Here is a 7,469-nt window from a genome sequence, read left to right as displayed (position 1 = left end):
GAATATTCTTTAAATTTGACAGTAGATGTGGTTTATTTATCTATTCCTCATGTTCTATAAAAACTGTCGTTTTTTAAACTATGGCTGTGAGTTTATCTAAATATGTATTTGAATTATCCTCTTATCTATTTGACTTTTTGTTGCAATGCCATTGGTTGTTTGACTTCTGATACTTACAGAGACATGCATTGGTGGTGGACATGATGCAGCTGATCTTCCACCAGATACATAAGATGAATCCTGCCAGATGATCATAATGTACTCGTTGAGCAGGTAATTTATCTTCTGCATGATGTATTTTAGCTATTGAAACTATTCCTTAAGAAAATGTACTGTTTTCCTTTTTACTGCCATGTCTCAAGTACCAAGTTGCAAGAGAGGACTCTTAAGATGTTCTCTACAACACTCTTTGCTTAGATCCATGCTTGGTCGGCAGGCTGTGTCTTGAATGTTGAATCTTTGCTCCAAGCGTTCCTTCGTCATCCCTTCCTCAGCAGTACTCTTCCTCATGCCTTCACCCACCTGCCCTCTGCTTTATTTGCTGATGTTTTACATACCGGCCCTCTCTACTGGATGTGTTCTTTCCCTTGCCAAACCATTCCATCCAGCTGCCTTGTTTTTAGTTACCTCCTCAGTACTCCCCCGGTTGCTTCTGATAGTGCGAGTTCTTCCCCCTCTAGCTCCTCCGATGACTAGTGAACAAGGACCCTTCCAACCTTGCTATTATTTGTTCCTGTTAACCACTTCAAAATTTTGTCTAGCGCATAAACTTAATTATCGTGATTATTTGCTATGGTGTATTCTGGAAAATGCTAACACACAATATAATTTTTATATCATCTTTATATATATATATATATATATATATATATATATATATATATATATATATATATATATATATATATATATATATATATATAGGACGCCAGTTTGGGGCACCTAGGTGCCCAGGCACCTTGTCTAGATGCCGTCAGATCTGTTATTGGGTATAACCCGTTAACAAATAGGTGTTTATTTTTGCGTTTTATTGTCCATCGGTAAGAAATTAGTTTACATATGTCTATTTGTAATTCATACCCCCAATGATGCATGCGAATTGAATACCCTGCCAAGAAATTTGCATGGCGTGGCTTGTGCAATAGTGGTTTATCATTTTGGAAAAAACGAACCGAAATTATCCATTTTTTTGGAAAGGGTATAACATGGAAAGGGTATCATCTTCCGAAAATGTGGCTGTCATCAATGGTCAGTCAATTTTTGCAAAATTAAACCGAACTGATTTCCCGTCAGATACCTTCCAAAAATTTTGCGGGACGTGTGTAATATGGAAATGGTATAACTAGGAATTGAAATACCTTCCAAATATGCGCCTCTAATTAATGTACATTTTTTTTGAAATAATGAAACCGAAATGATACTCAGTCGGAATTAGAAATAAGTCGGAGGTAAGACTATCAGACTATTGAACTGGGTATTAAACTTGTATCGACAAACATGAGCAAGGTATGGCAACAGACAACACGATGATACTCAGTCAGAACACAAGTTTGCCATGCAACCTGGGTTTTAAACTCATTTAACAGTTGGCAGTGAGGACGACAGTAGAATAACACGACCATTGCTTAGTGTTATGCAACAAACAAAATGAATGGGAAATCATAAATATCTTGGCACTGTTATTATTAAGGACGAACAGTGCATGCTTCAATAAAATGAAGGAAATTTTGTAAGAAAACTATTACACTTGTACTGAAACGTATCAAGTATGTAAAGGAGGATCGCCACATGTAGAGGTGTTGTGGCCAGGAAGCTGGCACTTCTTGCAGACTTTATTAATCTTTGACTTTGTCAAATTCTCTGGGTTTTGAGGACAACCAGTTCTGTAGTGTCCTTTCTCTTGGCAGAATGAACATTTCCATTTTGTACGTACACCACCTTCGGCAGCAGATTTGAGCCTTGCTGTCCTTGGACGTCCTCGCTTCTTGCGTCGGTTTGGTGGAAGCACATCGTCATGAAGTTGAGCTTCCAAGATGTCCTCGTCTTCCATTTCATTGGCACACTCATCATCTGATTCCGCAGATAAATGTGTAGATGTTGTGTGGACTTGAAGTATAGCCGTAGCATCTTCTTGGGTTGGCATCAAACGGATCTCCTGTAAAGCTTCAGTAATTTTCCTCATTGCAACATGGTACGCATCAACTGATGCATCACCTTTGGACGATAGGTCCATGCAAGCTTCGAATAACAGGGTATGCCGGTGAGTCCTCGAAGCAGCAGCATGCATGTTGAATCTGCTTTTATTTCCTTCTCGGGCATTGCTCGTCCATCTTTTCTTGATGTATTTGTCTGGAAGATTCCGGCACCCAATATGCATCATAACCTGACACAAAAATGAATAATATAATTTGACTCTAATTTCCTTGGGAAAAGAAGACTAGTACTGAAAGGGTCCATTGTGCATACCCTGATTATGTGTGAGCATAATATGCCCATGTGTTCAAATAACCTACAAATACATCTGTACTCCTCTTCATCTTTCTTTACATGAACTGGAAACTCCAACTTACTCCAGTTTTCCCTCGTATCACATTCCATGTGAACTGTTATGTATGTGCCATCATCTCCGATTTCTTGGACAAAGTAAGACGCACTCATGTATACCTGGTCGCTGAACTTCGCAAACATGGTGTCTGTGTAAACTTTAGCAGCTTTCCTCTCTATTGGTGATCCACATCTCGGCTGCCTTGCATCCTGCGAATATGAGAAGTGGCAACGGCATGAGGTATGGTAATGAATCTCATTTAGAAAAAGGAAAAGGTATATTTGTATTATAATATAAATATACCTTCGAAGTGTCGAACTCAAGTTTGTCCTCAGCCGCAATCCTATCAGCAATAAACTTATCGTATTGTTTAACGAAGTTATGCATGGTTGATGATGGTGAAACGTAGGCTTTGAGCACATGATTCATGCACTCGCTGCGTTGCGTTGTTGTCATCTTTGCGAAGAAAAAATCTTTGAAGTATGGTGGTGCCCAGCGATCACGTTTATCCCACACATCTTGTAGCCAGGTGTTGCTATGGAGATCATACTCAGCAATAAGTGAGTTCCAAGCACCTTCAAACTCATCTATGGTCCTTGTATGATTAAGAACTCTATGGAACTTGTCCTTGAAATCAGATGTCTTGCTGTAAAGATTAGGACCAATATGTTATTTGGCTTTGTAAAAAATGTGCCATTTACACCACCTATGGATTGTGTTAGGGAGTACAGCTTTGATGGCAAGTTCCATGGCCCTGTTCTGGTCTGTATTATTTGTACAAAATAATTAGAATGTTTTAAGAAAAGAAAATGGAAAAGTGCTGTAAGGGTATGTGGAGAGTAAACCTGTGAGAATTCCAACTGGATGCTTATCTTCGACACCTTTAAGAAAAGTACTAAACAACCACTTGAAGGCATCCTCTGATTCTTCTATAACCAGTCCGCAACCAAAGATGACAGTCTGGAAGTGATTGTTTACACCCACAAAAAGACCAAAAGGCATACCGTATATATTTGTTTGGTAGGTAGTATCAAATGTGACCACGTCACCAAAGTGCTTGTAACTATCCCTAGACCAAGCATGCGACCAGAAAACATTTTTTATCTTTCCATTCTTTCCAACATCGACAGCATAAAAGAAATCTTTGCTTGATTTTTGCATTTCTACAAATAGTCGTAATGTTTTCTTGATGTCATCTGTACTTTCTTCAATTCGGATTGATTGTTTAACACTTTGAAAATACGTCCTAGTGAAAGGCAGCATCGATGCTCCTCCGGCAATCCCGGCTATATATCCATACATTTGAGTTGTGGTGCTGTTGTTTTCCATCATATCTTTCATAATGCGCTTGGTGCCCTCACCGATTTTGTTATGTGATTTCCAGTTGCGGGTCATACCTGTGCTGGTTGTAAGGGGGTGATTGTGTTCTTGCCGGAGTTCTGTGATGATCCACTTATGTTCTTCATGTCTGTGTATGCGCATCACGGCACCGCAACCTCTCTTCACAGAGTTTTGAACCCCCTTAGATGGCTTGCCCTGAGAAAGGAAATACAAGACAACAGAAAAATTGAATGATCCCACAATCATGAATTATTTTAGTTTGAGCTTCAGAGGTTTTGGGTATGGACCAAAAAATATGAAGTTGAAATACCTGGATACATCTTCAGTCTGATAGTTCTTAATCCAGTTAACTAATACATTCATCACGTGTTCTGGACAAGAATGTACAGCGGCCGCGTCACCAAATGGAGAGTTAATAGAATACTTGAAACGCTGACGCTGAGGTTTGTTATGGGTAGAAAGACTGAAGTCCAAGAGTTTGGGTTCAGGGTACTCTCGTTTTATGCCACACACATGCTTTAGTTCTCCTTGGCTGTTCTCAACGTACATGTCTTGTAGAATAATGCAGCTAGATGCTGCTATCTCACGTGACATAGAACGTGGTGAGATAGGATGACGACAGTCCGCAGAATCTGTATGCAGTAAAAGTAATTAAGAAATGTAAATGAGAAAGGAATGAAAATGTATGTAAGTAATACCTTTCTTTGATTCTTGTACTGGTGTTAGGTCAATGCCGAGATCAAAGGAGGGTGGCTCTATATCGCACAATGATTGACGTGGGTATGTTTTGTTCAGGCTCAAGCTCGTCTCTTGCTCACTCTTAACCGACCGATTTAAATCGAGTGATCCATTTGAACCTGGTGTACCCATTGATGTTGATGTTTTGGCATGCAGATTATTTGCTGTCGGTATGTTGGTCGTAAATTGCATCTGAGCTAGAGCTGAAATGAAATAGATTAACCATTACTTATTAAAATTGCTATCAGTGGATGAAAGTTTAGGAAATACCAGAGGGATGCTGCAGCTGAACATGAGAAGTTTGACGAAATACATTGGCGCAGGAATCTATATTTCCATCTGACAAATTGTCCCTAATCAGGAATGCTTGCTGAACTATCTGTAAACATATATACACAACATGTTGGATTGCAGACAGTATGCTAAACGAATATAACTAGAGAATTATGAAAATACCTTGCTATTATCAGGATTGATCTCTGATGGGACAGCGCCACTTTCAGCTCGAAAAGCCGACATCATACCCATTGTATGTCTGCTGTAACAGACTTCACTTCTTGGACGTAGCTGAGAGAAAAATAATGCATGTAAGGACATAAAAAATGAAGATAAATATGTAAAAATAGGTCCTAATTCATTACGATACGCACACTATAATGTAACAATGAGATTGTTTTCTACCTTCATCATCCCAAACTGGGTTGGCTTGTACTGATTCTTCTCTTTGAGGTCCATACTCATTCGTACTTTTATTGCATGTTTATCATACGCCATAATTCGTGGGAAGCAATCATGCTTGAGACTTAGCGGACCCAATTCCAGGTTGTCCAAGTAGAATATCTGAATGTAGAATGTAAGTATTAACTGGAATTACATGCAAGCTGTTTGTACAGAGTAGAATATCTGAATGTAGAATGTAAATACCTGCAGAAATATGACACATCCATTTATATAGGTGGCTTTTGTTTCATCAGTGAGCTTGTTGGCCAATGCCCGCGCTGCTGCTATAATGTCATTAACGACATACCTTGCCCAGTTCCAATTATGTATGTCATCCAAATTCTTGAGCGCCATAAAATACCTCGGACATATATTGTCCAACAAAGTTTGTGGCGCAAGGAATTTGGTCATCACAAGTAGAATGAATGCAGTCTTGAAGGCAGCAACTTCATCATCCGACATTGGTGCTTCATGTTTCTTGCTTAGAATATCAGTTAGTACAGTTCTCGTGATTTTTTTAAACTCCGGGACGTTCAGTCGGATGCATATTATATTTTTGATGTGATTGATTTCTTCCGTGGAAGGAATTCGCAACTCCTTTCCCGTGAATGGGATACCCAGAACTTTGTGAACATCACCATCAGTGAAGTAGAGAAGAGATCCATCACCCATTCTAATTGCTATATCTTCAGTGGATACCCTAGATAGAAGGTTGTGACTAAATTCACGAGAGTTTGTGATTTCTGGTAGTTTCAAAATTCCATCAAACTTCATCTCCCTGACTAAGCGTTTCTTTTCATCGTTAAAATCGTTCACGATGGACGAAATTGAAATGGGTGTGCATCTAGAAATCGGCGCTACATATTTTACGGGAAGTGATGACGACCTGACCGGTGGCTCCATGAAGTCGTCATCGTGGTCTGCAGCTGCAGCCATATTGCCACGACCAACCCCAAGAATTTTCTTTCTTCTTGCGGTAGCACACCTCTGTAACCTAGGCATGAATATACCTATAAATGGAAAAGAAATATGTAAATTGCTATAGCTGTGATGGAGAAAAACGACCACAGTCGGCGACCACGAAGGTGACACTGGCTACCATGGCCAAGCTAAACGAAGGGGGGACGTCACCTGGGTATGCTCGTCTGAAGATTAACGATGGACCGATGATGATCTGGGTATGCTTTTGGGGAAGACTGACAAAGGAGAGGTCAAATCAGCCGGGTGTGCGCATGTAGGAAATGAATCAGGGAGAGTGGATCACGTATAGGTATGTAATGCATGCCGGATGCTTTGATTTCCTCCCGCTTTAATTCCTCGGCCAAATTATGGCAGTGCATGAGCCCCTTTTTTTGGTAAGCAATCAAATTAGAGTGCAACTTTTATTTTTGGAAACGGCCGAATTAAATAGCATCAGAATAATGCGAAACATTATGATATGTACTAATTTATCCGCATGCAATATTTTTGAAAGGTGTGAATCATGACTGGCTAATTTTTAATATTATGGAAAGCAATCAAATTAGAGTGCAACTTTTATTTTTGGAAACGGTCGAATTAAATAGCATCAGAATAATGCGAAACATTATGATAGGTATTAATTTATCCGCATGCAATATTTTTGAAAACCCGTCCAAATTCGTGTGCTTGCCAATGTATTTAATGATTTTAATGGGTTGTGGGTTGGGCAGTTGTAAACCCGATATATCTCGATAGGATGATGAGTTGATCTAACGGCTGATGCCCTAGGTGCCCCAGTTAATTTACCTATATATATATATATATATATATATATATATATATATATATGTGTTACGAGGGCCTACATTAATTGAAGGTAGTATGAATGGTCAATATCAATGGGCATATAGAAGTAATAAAGAAAGGAGAGAATGTAGTAGCAAATGAACTACTTACACTTCACTGTGCTTCTGGGAGACATTTTTGTTTAACTTCTACTTGTTGTTACATTGGCTTTTAACTCTTTTTTCAGGGAAAGCCTTTAACTCTTATTATGTTGTTGTTGAGGATCTATTAAGTCACAGTGTAACTTGCATGTTGGTCCCGTCTATGCAAGTAATTTATAAGTAGCAGTACATGACCATTTGTTTACAAATGTCCTTTA

This window comes from Aegilops tauschii, chromosome 6 (assembly GCF_002575655.3).
Source record: "Aegilops tauschii subsp. strangulata cultivar AL8/78 chromosome 6, Aet v6.0, whole genome shotgun sequence".
NCBI classification, from domain to species: domain Eukaryota; kingdom Viridiplantae; phylum Streptophyta; class Magnoliopsida; order Poales; family Poaceae; genus Aegilops; species Aegilops tauschii.
Note: the sequence above shows the minus strand (reverse complement) of the source record.